At 43.5% G+C, this 18,357-nt stretch overlaps 1 protein-coding gene and 1 long non-coding RNA gene across 8 annotated transcripts in view; both read left to right on the top strand.

Moving 5' to 3' along the window:
- The window catches only part of LOC127628420 (calmodulin-binding transcription activator 1-like), a 588,851-nt gene that overhangs the window by 14,482 nt on the left and 556,012 nt on the right, over nucleotides 1-18,357 (top strand). The gene's annotated exons all lie outside the window — the stretch shown is intronic.
- Nucleotides 2,298-2,932, top strand: LOC127628425 (uncharacterized). Its single transcript, XR_007968664.1, has 3 exons — nucleotides 2,298-2,332; nucleotides 2,501-2,639; nucleotides 2,727-2,932. It is a non-coding gene; the product is annotated as an uncharacterized LOC127628425 (long non-coding RNA).

The following is an 18,357-nucleotide window of genomic DNA, read 5'->3' as shown; positions in this document are numbered from 1 at the left end:
GCGAGCACATTGGAGGTGAATTGGGCTCCCCGGTCAGAAATGATGTATTTTGGGACCCCCCATCGGGTAAAGATCTCTTCCCTGAGAATTTTGACAATCTTAGGGGTCTTACTATCTCGGAGGGGGAACAACTCTACCCATTTGGTGTAATAATCAACAACCACCAGCAAGTGTTTTGTTTCTTACTGGTCGGGAAAGGTCCCATAAAATCCATCCCCCAAGTGTGACCTGGTTCCGTATTTTGCGTATGCTGTAAGAAACCGCTGGGTTTTGTATTTTCATGTTTATATTTTTGACATGTTTCACATCCTTTTACATACTGCCAGACATCCTTACGGACAGTTGGCCACCACGCCACCTCCAAGAGCCTCAGTAAGGTTTTCAGCCGTCCCAGATGTCCTCCCAGCGGGTTATCGTGTACGTAGTGCAAGAAACCAGGAATTAATGCCTGAGGAACAACCAGTTGGAATTTATTTCCATTGTTCTTTACAGGAACCCGGCGATATAACACCCCCTGGTGGACCTCAAAGGTAATTTGGTTATCCTGAACCTTTCTGGTTTTTTGGGCCAGTTGGAGGAGAGACACCGTATTGTCATGCCTTTGTGCTTGTGAGATCTCCTGTAACGTGTGGGGTATGTCAGAGGCACATTTTGGTTTTATTATGGCTAGACAGGGCACACCTTCACTTTCAGGAGCTTCACAGACTCGTGACAAGGCATCTGGTCCCAGGTTCAGACATCCTCTTCTGTGATGTACTTGGAAGCTGAATTGCTGCAACCTAAGAGTCCACCGGGTCAGCCGAGAGGTGGTTTTAGGGCTGTTGAAGGCCCAAGTTAAGGCAGCATGGTCGCTGTAAACGTCAAACGGTCTTCCTTCAAGGTAATGTCTCCATTTTTCCACCGCCCAGACTACAGCTAGACACTCTTTTTCAGCCGTTGAATAATTCAATTCGGGTCCACGCAATGTTCGTGATGCGTAAGCTATTACCCGTTCCCCCTCAGGAGTTTGCTGGGTAATATTGGCTCCTAAGCCTACATCACTGGCATCTGTATGAACCTGGAAAGGTTGGTTGAGGTCAGGTTGCATCAATACTGGGGGGTTTTGTAATATTTGTTTGATCGTCTCCAGGCTGGTCTGACACTCAGGAGTCCAATCCCACTTCACTCCTTTCTTTTTTAGATTGTTTAATGGAGCTGTGATGTCGGCAAAATGGGGAATGAACTTGTGGTACCACACGGCTAATCCCAAGAAGCGTTGGAGGGCTTTAATGTCTTTGGGAGGAGGATAGTCAGCAACCGCTCTGGTCTTTTCAGGATCGACCTCCACTCCTTTCTCTGAGACTATATGTCCAAGAAACTTCAGCTGCTTCTTAAAGAAGTGACACTTCTTCATGTTCAGAGTAAGTGATGCTTGGTTTAGTCGTTGCAGGATGGTGTTCAGATGTTGTACATGTTCTGATAAAGACCTTGAGTAGATTATGATGTCATCAATGTACACGAAACAAAACTTCCCTCTCAACTCTGCTAGGACCTTCTCCATCAGCCTCTGGAAGGTGGCAGCGGCATTCCGTAATCCATAAGGCATGGAGCGGAACTGGAATAGACCTTGGGAGGTGATGAAGGCTGTTTTGGCTTTACTACCTTCCTCCATTTCAACCTGCCAGTACCCTGACTGCAAATCCAATGTGCTGAACCAGGAGGCGCCTTCCATGGATTCTAAGATGTCGTGGATTATGGGCATTGGATAAGCATCAGGTATGGTCTTACTATTCAGCCTCCTATAGTCCACACAGAACCTGTAGGAACCATCAGGTTTGGGGACCAGGACAACAGGTGATGACCACGGAGAGAAAGAAGGCTCGATGATATGGTCTCGTAGCATTTGTTCTACCTGCTCATCGATAATCTTCTTCTTGAAGGGTGAGACCCTATAAGCTCTGGATCTCATGGGCATTTCGTCCGAAAGTATAATTTTGTGTTGTTCCACAGATGTTTTTCCCAGGACTTGAGAGGTGGTATGAGGGCAATTTTCCATCAGCTTTTTTAATTCCTCCTGATTGTCGGAGTTCCAGCTGGGAACAACTTGTGTGGGTAAGTCATATGTGGGTGGATTCCAGGTTGGAGGCAAGGCATAATATAGACTCACCGCAGCGGTCGTACCTATGTTTTCACCCATCAGACGTGAAGACAGCATCGGATTTATAAGTGCAGTAAGGAATGGATGATAAACATATCCTTTGTCCATTTTCAGACCATATCTCCAGTGTCCCACGTCCACTATGGCTTCAGCGGCTCTCAGGAAGTCCAGACCAGCTATAAGGGGAAAGGCCAGGTGAGCATCCTTCATAACATAGGTATCCAACCTGCATATCTTGTCATGCCACTCATAACAGACTGTCTTCCTGTTGATCGCCTGGTGCATTTTTCCATCAGCCATAATGAACTGTTGAAGAAGGCCTGGAGTGTCAGGTTTTGTTTCCCCTCCTAATTGTCTCCACAGGCTTTCCTGAATAAGGGTGTATGTGCTCCCTGTATCCAGTACCGCCTTCACCTCTCGTCCTTTTATAGTTATTGGCACTACTAGAAGAGATGTCATAGGGTGTGGTTGAGCAATGGATACTCCTGCTAGATTTTTAGAGGTATGGTGTTCAGGTGGTCTTTTATTTGTTGTCTCTTTGCTGTTCAATTTACCCACTTTCTGCCAGTAATCTTTTGCTCCCATCCAGTCCTTCTCCACCATAGATCCCACCTTCACCAGCTGTTCCACTGATTTCACCGTCCCTCTCAGACAGCCCGCAACTCTTGGGTTGATATTATTAAGAATACGGCTCACCATCTCCTCATCTGTAATGGCCGGCTTCCATTTCAGGCAGAGGGATAGGCGAAATCTCTCAAACGCTGATTGGGTTGCTGCACCAGTGACCTCAACTTGTCCTCCACTTCCGTGAGGTAATCCTCTGGGAGAAATGCAGACATAAAAGCATTTTTGAAAGACTGCCAATCATTGATCTTGTTTTTTTCAGCCTTCCACCAACTCTGAGCGGGTCCTTTGAGCACGGAACTCAGGGTGCCAACGAGCTCCACACTAGGCAGGGGTCTAATGGCCAGATAATTTTCGACCTGTTCGACGAAATGGAGTACGTCGGATGTCTCGCTATACTCCCCGAAGGAAGGAAATTCCAAACGGATAGGGGGTTTCCCACAGAAAGATGACATACTGGGCATACATGAAGGGTGAGCCAGGTTAGATACTTGTGCTCCAGCAGTGACGTCATAGGTAGCGTTGCCTCTGTTAACAGGGGGGACTTTAAGTTTTGTTGCTGGTATGGGAGTTTTCAAGGCATTAACTGTAGATGGGGAAGAGGCAGGGTAAAAAGTCTGTACTTGAGATCGAGATGGGGTACTGGTGAATCTTATTTTTTTCATTTGATTTTCCCATCTTGCATCTCTTCGCAGGAAACAATCAACCACCGCTCTCTCCAACTTCTCTATAGACCTCTGGAAGTGAACTTCTAAGTCTGCTAAGCCAGCGTCCACTGCCTCCCGGAAACTAGTTTCCCTATTAAGGGAACTATCTACAGACTGTTGTAATTCCTGTTCATTATGTTGTATTTTTGCATTAAGAGCCAATAAATCCACCTTGAGTTTATCAATCTCCATTTGCATTGTCTGTACAACATTTATATTCAGTACTTCTCTTTCATCATCATCATCACCATCAGAATTATACATTGAACTCAAAACAGATGCTATTTCATCTGTCGGGTTACGTCTGGTAACAAACGGGCCCGCAGTGAAATCAGCATCCTCAGTTTCCTCAGAGCTACACCTTAACTCATTTACTTCATTCTCAATTTCATCAGTATTTACATTCATTATTCCACTATTTGCTTGTGTCATGTCTTCCATATTTATGAACACAAAAAAACACTATCAACAAATAGAAACGTCTCGGGTTACATATGTAACCCTTGTTCCCTGAAAAAGGCGGAACGAGATGTTGCGCTGCTAAAGCTGTGAGCCGAGCTGAATAATGTGTGGAACACATCAATGAACATTGACCGGAATTTATAGCCTCGGCTGATGTAATCATTAGATGCACCTGAGGCCAGGCTATAAATGGATACATCACCAGGTGTCGTCAGATACTTCTTTTGAAGAGCAGTCCTGGGATGCCCCAGTGCGGCAAAGCAGCGCAACATCTCGTTCCGCCTTTTTCAGGGAACAAGGGTTACACATGTAACCCGAGACGTTCCCTTTACAAAAGGCTTCACTACGATGTTGCACTGCTAAGCGCTACGGGGAACGCAATACCCACGCTGCTGCACTTGGGGCTGTCCGGACCCCTACGGTTGTACAGTGTACTCACAAAAACGCGAGAGGTCTCAGACATGAGCTTCAGATGTCGACTCAAGGGCATAAGAGCCCGGAGTAGCATAAACATCTAAACCATTCAATTTTGATGAATGTGTGCGGAGAGGACCAGCCTGCCGCATCACAAACTTGTTCAGGCATGAGCTGAGATGTCGACTCAAGGGCATAAGAGCCCGGAGTAGCAAAGCATCTAACCCATAAAGTTTGATGAATGTGTGCGAAGAGAACCCTGTCGCACCACAAACTTGTCATAAAAACTGATGAATGTGAGCGGAGAGGACCAGCCTGCCGCATCACAAACTTGTTCAGGTATGAGCTGAGATGTCGACTCAAGGGCATAAGAGCCCGGAGTGCAGAACATCCAAACTAAAAAAGTCCAATGAATGTGTGCGGAGAGGACAACCTGCCGCATCACAAACTTGCTGCAGAGGGAGACCTCTAGCCAAGGTTTTAGAGGAGGAGAGCCCTCTGGTAGAGTGTGCCCTGAAACCTACTGGCGAAGCTTGACCACGCGCCTCGTAGGCCCGGGCAATAATGAGGATGCCTCTTTGAGGGAACCCTGCCCACCAAGCCGTGGCAAACCGCAGTGGCCACATAGAACCTGGCAGTGGCGAGGCAAGTGCCCGCTGACAGTTCTTTCTACAGAAAATCCAGAACTGAAACAAACTGGCAGTTAGCTGGTTCTGTAATAAGAACTTTAGTAGAAGGAAACGCATGCAGGTGCATTTGCGTTACTACGTTCAGCCCCTCCCAAGGGGGAGGGGGAGGGGGGGACTGGGCGACTCGGGGAGAAGTAGAGGAGACATTGCGCTATCAACAGAGGCGAAGAGGTCCTCTTCTGCCCTGTAAAATCTACCCAGATCAGTTCCAAGTGGAGGGAGCCCTAGCACTTGAAATGGTCTCGATAATCATTTGGTACCCTTAGGGGCCAGACATGAAAGGTTTCACAATTCGGGCCGGGGATGAAATATCATCCCCTGTGCCTGAGACAGAAAGTCCCTCCTGTCCGGAATCGCCCAAGGCGAGCCGTCGAGGAGAGATATAATTTCTGAGAACCAAATCCTGTTCGGCCAGTGAGGCGCTATCAGTAAGAGGCAAGACCCTTGCTGGCGAACTCTGGCTAAGACTCCTGGGAGCAGAGAAACCGGGGGAAAAGCATACCGACACATTCTGGGCCATGTATGCGCCATCGCGTCCAGACCCAGGGGGGGCTGGGTGACTCAGAGAGAAGTAGAGGGGACATTGCGCAGTCTCTTGAGAGGCGAAGAGGTCCACTTCTGCTCTGTAAAATCTCTCCCAAATTTGTTGTACTACCTCGGGGTGGAGTTTCCACTCGCCCTCAGTATGTTCTGTCTGGACAGCAAATCTGCTCCCACATTTAGGCGTCCAGGGATGTAAATTGCCCTGAGTGACAGGAGCTTGCCCTGGGCCCAAAGGAGAATCCGACATGTCAGAAATACAGCTGACAAGAACGTGGGTCTCCTTGATGATTTATGTAAGAGGCTACCGCTGTATTGTCCACCCGCACCAAGACATGGCAGCCTCAGGAGGAGGTATTTCAGGGCCAGAAATACAGCCATCAACCCGAGACAGTGACTGTGACAACCGAGCTGACGACCCTCCTATCCCCTTAAGCTGAATGACCAATTAAGGCCGCTACCCCGCCCGTCAGGGAGGCGTCTGTCGTTAGCCGTCTGCGACAACAAGACGCACCTAGAGTGGGACCCAAGGCAGAAAACCGGGGTCTGAACCACATAGAAAGGGAACGAAGCCTGAGGCGCGTAACCCTATTTAGCCTAGGGGTTTTGGCCCTTGGAAGAAATCCCCTGGCTTTTGGCCACAACAAAAACGGTCTCATGAGCAGAAGGTCCAGAGGGATCACCGTGGACGCGTTCGCCCTGAGACCTGGAAATTGTTGATACTGATAACAGTGCAACCTAGCCTGACTTTGCTCAGGGTGATCTGAATGGACTCAATCCTAGCGGGAGACAGTTGTGCCCGCATAGTGATTGAACTCCATATGATGCCCCGATAGACAGTGTTCTGAGTGGGAGAGAGGACGCTTTTCTTGGCGTTGAGCCTCAACCCCAGAGAAACAGATGAGCTAAGACGATGTCCCTGTGCTGAACTGCCAGTTCCTGGAACTGCGCTAGGATCAGCCAGTCGTCTACGTAATTCAGAATGCAGATGCCCCGGAGTCACAAGGAGCCAGCGCTACATCATGCATTGTGAATGTGCGGGTAAAAAGGGCTAGGCTGAGTGAAAGAACCTGACACTGGAAGACTTCGCCCCCGGAAGTGAACCTCAGGAACTTTCCATGTTGTGGCAGAACTTCTAAATGAAGTATAGAAGTGCGTCATAAGATCGATAGTGACCTGCCAAACGAGTTGTAGGGCTTGAGACACGACCGTCTTGACAGGCATCATCTTGGACTTGAACACCCACGGGTAGTTCAAGCATAAGATCTAAGCCAGACGCCACCCCTCACCCTCCATGGGAAACGGGAAGCATTTAGTGTAATAACCTAACTCTCTCTCTGGAAGGGGAACACATACCATGGCCCCTTTAACCAGGACATTGAGAGTTTTTTTTTTTTTTACAAAAAAAGAAATCCGGTTTACGGTAGTGAGAACACGCCGTTGAAACACGGAAAAGCGGAATAGGATATATCCGGCAGAAGTTTCCACGCTGCCAGGATCACTGAGATGGGTATTATATTTTAACACTTCCTGTTGAGGGGTTGTCGGGTGTTTCGCGTCCTGAATAAAATGCAGGAACAGCGAAAACACCCAATTTTGACGGAAGCCTCTGCAACCCGAAACACCAAGAGGTGGCGGGAATGGAGGGGCTTCGAGGGGGTACCGGGAGGGGTGAAGTGAAGCACGCGCCCGTCCGAGGGAGCTACCCCTAATCTAGGCGCAAGACCGTCAGGGTTTTCTCTTACTAGAATGTATAGTCCTGAGGGCTGGCAAGGGTGGCGAGACTGTCCCCAATCCCTGGGAGGAGGAGCACGACTCGCCACGCTTTGCTTTTGAGCCTCCCTTCAGTCAGGACCGAGGTGGGTCTGAGGCTTGCTCGTCAAGCGCAGAACCCACACTCTGGTCGTCCAGGAGGTCAGCCTGGTATGCCTGAAAAACAGCATAGTGTGCAGAGCAGCACCAGCCTGACCTGCTGCTTGATAAGCCCTTCCCACTAAAGTGGAGGTTGTCCTACAAGGCATTGAGGGAGAGAGGGCTTCTTAAGTGGCGATGTCGAGCCCGGCGAGAGATAGCCCATAGCGTCTATTCGACCGGCGGCATCACTGAATACCCCCGTGCCTCAGCACCCATGATAGTCGAATATAATGACGTCGAGGGTATGTGAACACGGGAAGAAAATATATATATATATATATTTTTTTTTTACATTTTTTTTTTTTTTTTAGGGGTTCTCCATGAGCGAAAAAGCTCTTCAAGGAGGTTATCAAAGAAAGGGAAGGGACCCATGAGGCGTTCCCTTTCTTAGACTGGAAGATAAAATCTATCCCCTAATTGGAGCGTTTGGGTGTCTTTTTCGCGTGGCCAGTCCAATCTGGCAACCGCACGAGTAACAACATCGAGCAATTCCTCCGTAGATTTTTTATCGTGGACGGAAAGCTCGGAGGCGGGAAGAGAATAGCGATCCACCTCATGATCCGAAGAAGCGTCGGAAGGCGCTTCGAGATCATGTGAAGGACCAGCTGGGTTTGGGGAGAGAGTGAGAGAAAGGGATCAACCCGTCTCTTGCTCCTCAGCCAAATCCATGCACGAGCCCCACGAACGATCTTTTTGTGAGTGCTGACTCCCGGAAGCAAGCGAGGCGAGCACGACGCACTCTGCCTGTTAAAGCAAATCGCAGTGCTCGCAACCGCCCTGCTGCAACGCGAGAGCAGCGTGCTCTACCCCCAAACAAACAGCAAAAACTGATGTGTGCCGTCTTCAGCTATAGAGCAAGAAGAGGGAACACGCACCGCTTGCTTTCAGTCATTCTCTCTTTTTTTTTTTTTTTTGTATATATATATATATATATATATATATATATATATATAATATTTTCTAAACAGAAGAGAAAAATAGAACAACGTCCACTGCACACTGCCTATCTGAATCTATCTCCTAACAGAGGAAAGAAAGTTTTGACAGGGTGTGTGAAACACACAGAAACAGAATCGCTCTGAAAAAATAGTTTCTGAGGACACCTGGTGACGTATCCATTTATAGCCTGGCCTCAGGTGCATCTAATGATTACATCAGCCGAGGCTATAAATTCCGGTCAATGTTCATTGACGTGTTCCACGCATTATTCAGCTCAGCTCACAGCTAAAGCTGTTCCCCGTAGCGCTTAGCAGCGCAACATCGTAGTGAAGCCTTTTTTAAAGGGAACAGCACGTAGTTCCCCGTACGGGCCACCACTATATAACACTCCCCAAAATCTTAAAGTGGAGTTTACACTATTTTGGTATCAACCCTACCGTTTCTAAAGATAGGTATTGGAGTAGAGAAAATAAATATATCAACACTGATGAAAAATCAATAAACCCAAGTGTATTAACAAACCAATAATATTTACAACAATAACAATAAAGGTGTAGTGTATATACATGTAAAAGTGAAGTCCAGAGTGCACAGAGTTATATACAGTGTTCAGATCAGCCTCACCGGGAAGTTTGATAGTCCGTGAGCACGACCAAGTGATGAAGTGATGAAGTGATGACTGACCAATGTCCTCTGATAAAAAGTAATCCTGGCTGCGAGCCAAACGAATAACCTCCAGGAGGAACGGCGTCTCAGCGCTCCCAGGACAGTCACCAGCGTAATCCAATTTGTGAATGAACGGGTTTGTAGATGTGCGTACTCGCAAATGAGCCCCGAAAACCGGCATAGCGGTTCCTTAAATAGAAAGTGAAAGTATTTCCTGTTTACGTGGCAGGAAAACACGTAACACGAAACCACGCGAAGATCTCGCGTGAACAGAGATGGGGATAAACACGCAACAGCTGAGGGAATAACAGGAATACAGGGGAAAGCAATATAACTAATAGGCATTAATGACAAACATAATTAGTTTTGTGTCAAGAACCTTATATATAAAACATCCCCTTATGTGGCCATGCTACATACTTATAAATAACCTAAAATCAATAGATTTATATATTTCCATCGTTTTTTTATTCACAATGCTTCATGGGATTGTAGTCTGTGCCCTTATGAAAGACAATGAGTACACAGTTTTTTGCCTCAAAACAAAGTTTGTTGTGTTGTGATTCTCCTCTGAGCTTGTTGGTTTGGTTCATGGCTTACAACTCTTTTATGAAGGATTTTATTAAAAGTCTATGGAAGAAATGAATGGGGAAAATACTTCCAGAACTCAGCGGTCACTGTTGCGCTCATTTGAGATAAAAGTATTGAACTGAGGATGGATAGTGTGCAAAAGCTAGCAGGAACACAATGCTTGGGTTTGAAATGTCACTTCCATCAGCTGTTAAATGATTTCATTTGAACTTTTGACAGTTGGAGTTTGAATAGTTTTGGCTCATCGGAACATTCCATCAATGAAAGTCAGTAGGATTTATCTGAGTTTTGATCGTCCACTGTGGGAAAACCGTCAGTTAGAAAAGATATAGCATGTCATTTGAGATCAGTCTGAAGGTCTGGTAGTTAGTGTGAGACATTTAGTCACAGGAAAGTGGAAGTATTATAATAATAAGTTTAACTAGATTAAACTAGATTAATAAATGTAACTAGATTAAACATTTCCTGAAGAAAACTTGAGTGGTGCTTGTTGGGCAAAATTTGTCACCATGATGTCCCACCAACTGCCCCAAGTTGAAAGAGGCCACCCCCATGAGAGTAGGATGTTCTGGTGCAGAGATATATGTGTTGTTCCATGGTTGCTATGGTTTTCCATCTGGTTGCTAGGGAGTTACCAGGGTGATACTCAAAATGCTTCTTGCTAGCCTGAGTCAAATGAGCCAACCCAGAAGTGTCTATGATATTCTGGTGCAGAGATATTTGTTTTGTTACTTGGTTACTATGGTAATCCCATCTGGTTGCTTGGCAGTTACCAGGGTGATACTCAAATCTGTCAAATTAATAAATATGATATTACTATGACATAATATAACATTAAATAAACATGATGTATTGTTATAAAACATGGATTTGTGAGAGTTTTTGCCGAAGTTGTCAGAATGAAAATTTTGGTATTGGCAAATTACCATACTACTCTTATTTCTGCCATAAACTGACATAGCAGAAGTAGTAAGAGTAGTATGCGAAGTATGCCATAGCAAACTTAGCCCATGAAAAACATGTCACAATTGTCACATTGTGAGCCTGGCCAATCTCAGTCTCAATCACACAAAAATGAATATACAGGTTGAAAAGTACCTTTATTACTTTCTTCTTTCAAATACAAAAGGAGATATTTTGCAGAATTTACAACAAAAATTAAAGGGCAAATAAACTAAACAGATGTGCCACTTTAGCACATGGTCTTTCAGCACAAAAACCTGCATCTTATTCTTGAACCACACACAGTCTAGTAGCAGAAGTAGTAAGAGTAGTAAAAAGCGGTCTAGTTTAAAAAGCTGCAATCAGCACTGAAATTGCACTGCATTTTGAGTATTTAGATTGAGACATTGTCTATGCTCCACGCAAACACGCCTCCTTCCTATGTAAATTAGGCTTAGGTCTTTTATATAGGGTGCTTTATTCACAAAAATTGCCAAGATGAAAGCAGGCGGTAAAATGAATTTTATTTAAAAGAGATGTTTGTGTACATTATGTATTGATCATGTCATCAGTAATTCCTCAAATTATGATCAAATAATGGAGAAGAGCGTTGTAACCTGGCATATATCCAGATGCGCTGTGCAGTCAAGTACACTTTCGGCATATTAATGAGATGATTCAGGTGTCCAGATCACAGTAGTCTGTGCTGCTGTTCAATTTTGTGTTTTCCGTTTTATTTTTTCTGAGTTCCGTTTAATCAAATTTTAACAGCAAAACTGTGTGATCAGATTAATTCATAGACCTTAAATCAAATGAATACAAAACAAAAATAATTATGCATTTTTTTTTTATCAAATGAATTGCTAGCAGATCCTCAAAGCACAATCTAAAAAACAACATTGGAGGTTGTTGAAATTAAAATAACACTTTTAAAGAAAGCATTGAGTAACATGTTTATTCAGTAAAGAAAGCACTCTTGCTTGTGGGATGTTGCTTATATATAATGTAGTTAATATTGATTTATTATTATTATTATTATTATTATTATCAGACTACAAGCAGTAACCTCAACAGAGCCAACGGTGCACATTTAAAAATGTTTTGGTAATCAGACCAGACAAACTTACGATTTCGATAATTAGAAAAATTATGAATATTGGATCCGATTATCATGCAGGCTGATAATCGGTCAACCCTTGTGGCATAATGTTGATTACCACCAAAATTAATTTCGAATCGAGGTTACAGTAAGTGTGGCCAATTTTTGAATGTTAAAATACTCACTGTTTCAAAAGTATTGCCACAAGATATAAAAGATGTGCATGTAAACATTATTTTAGTCAGGCAACTGCCAGTTGCCTACAGCAAGTTACAGGGATACGTATTGAAACAGTCAATGATGTATTCACAATTTTTGACACAACTATACCTGAGCTCTGAAAAAGAACTACATAATTGTAAGTGGCTGAATTGTTATGTTTTATATAACCTATGTTTTAAACGTCATTGATGATAGCCTTACCTGTTAGATTGGAGGTTGAATAATCTATTCACTGAACCTCACATAGGGAACAATTAAAATCAAGTGTCACTCACTGCACAAACACACAGACAGTGAGAAAGAGAGTGCAGAGATTTTTGTGATGTGGATGATATTGATTTTAGATTAGTTTATTTCAGACCTCTCAAGTTTCATGACCCACTAGCTCAAGTTGGCATGACTGATATTGTTAAAGCTCCTAAACAGTCTCTTTCAGTAGTTGCATCTCAGATAATCTCAGGATCAGTCGTCTTCTCCCCACAGAAATATGTATGTCCACTTCTAGGCAGGCTTGGACTGGCAGTCTGGCATACCGTGCATTTTCCTCGGTGGGCCTACGCACTTTGGGGCCGATCAGGGGCGGACTGGCCAGCTTGAGAACCGAGCGGGCCAGTGGGTCGGATGCGAAACGCGTTGAATGGGCCGCGATAAGAAAGAATTAGCCACCCCGTTATGCAGAACAGAGCACAAAACTGTGTTTTTCTATTCTCTATGCAGAAAAGGACAGAGAAGTCTTCAGCTGTTTGTGAGATTATCATTAAATCTGCCTCGGCAGGTAAATATTCGATCACTTGGGCGGCCACCGAAATATCTTCAATGGGAGAAGTTACCATGGCATTGTTATTTCCCTGCTGTCCGCGACCCAGTCCGAATAGACCAGTTGAGAAACACTGCTTTAACTCACACACTCATGTCAGACCCCCTCCCCTCGCTTCTCTCTGACATCTGCTGCATGTGTGTGTGTGGCGCAAGTTGACAAGTCTGACAGACAGTCGAGAAGGAAAAGAGATGCGCACATGCATGTGAGAATCTCCGTCCGGTTGCATTTTCAGGTAGCTTTCTTTAGCATTCCTGAAATAACAAAAAATGGCACAGCTCTATTTGAAGAGATCAACACAGTCATCTTAAAAATAAATAAATACAAATAAGCAAAAAGCAGCAACATGTCTGTGATGAGGAGGAGGGCGTGGCCGGGGTGTGAGGACGCACGCCCGGCACTGAAATCCTAATCAGCTGGGAGGGGAGTAAAGACGAGCCATGGGCACCAGTTCGAGAGAGAGAGAGAGAGAGAGAGACAGACAAGCAAGTGGCCACTGTGTGTGTGTCTGCGTTTATGTTTCTTTTAAGTTAATTGAAGAGGACGCACGCCCGGCACTGAAATCCTAATCAGCCGGGAGGGGAGTAAAGACGAGCCATGGGCACCAGTTCGAGAGAGAGAGAGAGAGAGAGAGAGAGAGAGAGAGAGAGAGAGACAGACACGCAAGTGGCCACTGTGTGTGTGTCTGCGTTTATGTTTCTTTTAAGTTAATTGATGTCATTAAAATTATGTAGACTGTTCTGCCAGTTCCTGCCTCCCTCTTGCCCATCCTGTGAACCCCATTACAATGTCTTTTGGGAAATTCTGTGATAGCAGTTAGTAAGTGCTGGACTGGGGCCCATCCCACATCAAACCCCCAAACTCCTAGAATCCAACAGTTCTGAGTTTGAAAAGAGCTTATCTTGTGCCCATGTGTTTGTAGGCTCAACTGTGTCAAGCTCTGCTGGTGATATTTTTTTGTCCTGCTTTCCATTCTAATGAAATAATTCAATTTTGAGTGGGTGGCAAGCAAAAGCAGTAAAAACGTTTCTGTCCCATCACACCTATTACTCATTTCTCTCCATTTTTTGCTCTCTGTTTGTGAAAGCCCTTTCTGTAGGCTATCTATTAGACTCTCTGTTCCCCTCTTTCCCTTCTGTACTTTTCCCCCTCACACACTCAACTGGTGAGTTGCTTTCTCCTGATCTGGGCTGCACAAGTAATTGGCTGCCCCCTCAGCTCAGCATAGCACATCTTCCAGTATAACAGGCTACTGTTTCAGCCTGCCTTGCACTTTAGGATCTGACAACTAAATTGTTTTTCACCGGTAGGGAGACAGAATTATGTTAATGTCCACATTGTCACTGCTTTTTAGGCAGGAAAATAAAGGAAACAAGATGACATTAGAGGCTGGAGTCCTTCGTTTGGATGGTCCATATTCAGGGGATCCAAGTGTGGAGAAGAGCTGTTATGGCTGCAGCTGGGTTGTTAGACCAGACGTCATCCTCTGATGCTCTGTTTGTGTGTATAGCTTACTAAGACAGTCTCTGGTAGTGCTCTCTGTCCACAGTCATAATACCCCCTTCACTCCTTTGCTGAATGTTTTTTTGCCATTTATTCTCTGGCACTCACCACGATTTCATTTTTATTTTTTATGACTCCAGAGCTCAGCTCATTCCCAGTCCCTGAGCCACAGTAATGTCAGATAAGAGTCTTTATTAAAGCAGGCAGCGTCTGAACTGTAGTGAATTAGCATTCTGCTCTGTTCTATGTATGCTTTTAACTGCAGAGCAATGAGCCTTCATTTCAGCACCATTCATTTTATTTGGTGAAAAAGGAGCATTGCCCAAACATCTCAAGAGGTCTTCATAGTTGTGCAAGGGGATGAGTTAGAAAGGATTTTATTAGTATGAGGGTTTTTTAATTAACAACCAGTCATCTAATTGCTGCAGAAAATGTTTTTCACTTTCTTAGTTGTGCGTTTATATTCAGCACAAGTCAGATTCGATGTCTTTAAGTCCCTAATAGCATTTTACACTGATAAATGTCTGCTTTTAATTTGAGCAAATATGGCAGACTGCTTATTTGAGCTGTTTTGCTTTTTATTATGGTCCTTTACACTGTTTTGTTATCATAAACTTATGTTTCATTATTCTTTACACAAGTAGGAAATCACCATATTAACTGTCCTATGTGAAAGCTCATATCACTGGTCATGGATGTCCTGCTAGAGAATGATATTATCAGTTGGAATGTGTTTGTTGCTTCTGGTGAGTGGCAGGCCTATGGTATGGGCTGAGCGTGTGGTCTGGAATTATTACAGAGGGGCAGGTATTAGAGTCCTGGCAAGGTTGAGAGGCCTACGCGGTCTGATATGTATCTGATGCTGATTGGAGTTGACCAAGCACCATCACTAACTCGCTTTTTCCTAAAATCTTTCAAATCAACAAATCAGAAGTAGCCCTTATTAGTTTCTTAATGAACATTCATGTTCTTAAAATGCACAATTCAGTATGTTAATGTTTGAAAACAATTATATTCATAATCTTTCATCAAAATGTTATAACTCACAATGCCTTTGATACAACATTCCTTTTTGAATGATGTCACCATGCACCCTCATTTTTCCAAACCCTCCGTCTAACCAACTGAGTCCATTCTGGTATTGAGCTTGTCACAATCCAATCAATTCCTGACGAATAAAATCAAGCTACAAGTTTTTCTTTTCTTTTTCATTTTTTCTCTTTTTTGAAATATGATTATCAAAGTAAAATAAGATGCGAATGCCGTTTCTGTAACGTTCCTGTGTTGTCTGCCCTATGTTCTCTGTTTCACCCATCACGTTTATGTCATGTTTCCGTGTGGTCTGCTCCGTGTTTTCCATTTCACCCGTCACCGATCCCGTTCCATGTCACGTTTTCCCTGTTTTCCACCCTGAGTCTCACTGTCTGTGTAGAAAACTTCAATTCCCACAATTCCCGGCCTCCCTACTGCCTGCACTCATCATTTTTCTCACCTGTGTCTCGTTTAGTCTTTATTGTGTCCTTGTGTATTTAAACCCTGTTTGTTCCTCCATTCCCTTCTCAGTCGTTGTATTTGATGTTCCATGTTTCATGCCTGCTCTTGTTCCCTTGTTTGATCGTTCGTGGATGTTTCGTGTTCGTGTGTTTATTTCATTTTCCCATCGTGGACCTTTAATTTGTTTCAGTGTCTTGTGTTCCTCTATTATTTAATAAAACCGCTTTTGGATCCGCACCTCTCGTCTGTCTTGTCCAGCTTCCACACCATCCGTGACAGTTTCATGTTGACTAAATTTTTCTTTGGGAGTATTTGTCACCAAATGGTAATTTGCCTTTTTATATGCTTACGAATAGTTCACCCAAAAATGAAAATTATCTCATCATTTATTTTCATGCTATCCCAGATGTGTATGACTTTCTTTCTTCTGCAGAACACAAGTGAGAATTTTTAGAAGAATATTTAAGCTCTGTAGATTCTCTATGCAAGTTAATGGTGGCCAGGCCTTTGAAGCTCCAAAAAGCAGATCAAGTCAGTATAAACAATCCATCAAACTCCATTTAATCCATGTCTTCTGAAGTAATCCAGTTGGTTTTGGGTGAAAACAGACCAAAATGTAACTCCTTTTTTACTATACATCTTGACAGCAGTCAAAGATGGCAATCATGTGTAGCCCAGATGAGATTGTATATGCATATAGAAATACAGACCGCAAGGGGTTAATAAGTTTGGGTTTAAGCTACTAACATCTACATGCTTTTATACACTCTAACTTGCTTGCACTGAAATACCTGCTTATCTTTATTTTATTGTTTTCTGATTGGGAAAATTCCGAAGTTGATTATTCATGAGGGGGCGGGGTTTGGGAGATGTGCGCGTATTTGCAGGAATGCATGGTGAAAGTGAAAGGAACTTGCAATCCGCTTAGTTCTTTTATAAATATGATAAAGTACACCCAGTTATTATGGATGACCAATCGTTGTGCTTTTCTGGGATGCTTGTCTAAATGTTTGAAGGTAAATTTTCTGGTTTTTGTGTTTAATACTGTCTGTATTCAATATGGTTACATTCTGAGGAGAATGCTAATCGCGAATAGCATATTCGCATACATTTAGTGACTGTTAAAGTGTGTGCACATATTATATTCACCGCTATGTTTGTAATTTATTTGATAAGTTACATGGACTGATTATATATTTACACAGGAAACGGACAGTTGTTTCTTATGGCTGTGTTTATGTCGGGATCATCTCCTCGCCAGTGGGGAAAGATATTCTACAGTTTCTCTGATGATTCGTAGGCCGAGTATTCTTCACGGAATCTGTATTCGATAACTGGTAACCGATTGAACTTGCAGTTGGTACAGTTGTGCCTGATGTTCGCTTGCAACTGGACATCTTCTCAGGTCGTGAGTACCAAGCTCGTGCAGTAACTATTTTGTTTGCTTTAAAAGTGAAGCGGCCGTTGTGTTTTTGGCCACCACGCTCTCAAGCTACGTCACAGGCCTGCAACGATTTATTTTGTTTAAGACTGAATGAATGAGAGAGGTGAATGAATGTGTGGGCCCACTTGCTTTATTGTCATTAAGGTTCTCCTAACTTGAAATTTCATTGATTTGATTTGTGTGTAAATTGAATTGAGGATTCATATTGGAAATGTTTTAATTTAGTGTTGCAGATTATTTAACTGTTTTCCCTAAATTGAACATATTTAAATCACAAAAATTGAATACTTTATTTTCATTTAATTTCAGTAAATTGTATATAATTATTCCATTCACATTTCTGTGTGTTTTTTCCTGGCAGTTTACAGTTTACCCCGTTATTTATGGGTTTAATTGGTGAGTTAAAGAGCATACATTCTTAGTAGGATAATTTGAAGCAATAATTTTCTACTAAGTGGAGGCACCGCCGAAGCAAGTTGTTGCAAAGTTTAATTAACCAAGTAGTAATAAAATAAACCAACACAGGTGTTATTCGTTTTATTATTATTTATTTTAGAACAGACCCAGGGCCCCATCTTGTGTTATATTTACTAAATTGGGTTAGCTACATTCAATATCATAATTAGCACAGAGGGGTTACATAAATGGAGGCACCGCTGGGATAGTTTTTGGGTTTTATTTTTGTACTATTGATGCAAGTTTGAATATCTGAGATTAATTTGAGGTAAGGCAGAGCCATGGCTGGCACAGCGAGGACTGAAAGGATGGCTGAACTCCGAAATTGGTGTAGAGGTGAAGGAATTGATCTGGCTCATGCAGTAATGCTATCCGAGTGCCAGAAGAAGCTGATGTGGCACACGTTGAAGAGACAATGGAGATGATCAAAGCTCTTGGTAGAGTGAGAGTAAGAGGGAAAGTATTTAAGCCCAACCAAAATTGCCTCAATGTGTTGTGCTGAATGCCGTGAGCCAATAGATTCCTCAGTACTCCCTCCTGAAGTCGTCCCTTTGAGTGGAGGTAATGCCTGGATGATAACTGTAGCTGATGAGGAAACTGAGACAAATGATCCGGATAGTTTCACAGAGAAATTGTCACGATTATTAAAAGAAGAGGGAAAGACTTGGGAGGATATTCAAGCTGTTAAAGCTTCTAA

This window comes from Xyrauchen texanus, chromosome 35 (assembly GCF_025860055.1).
Source record: "Xyrauchen texanus isolate HMW12.3.18 chromosome 35, RBS_HiC_50CHRs, whole genome shotgun sequence".
Lineage (NCBI taxonomy): Eukaryota > Metazoa > Chordata > Actinopteri > Cypriniformes > Catostomidae > Xyrauchen > Xyrauchen texanus.
Note: the sequence above shows the minus strand (reverse complement) of the source record. Positions and strands in the feature narration are given on the sequence as shown.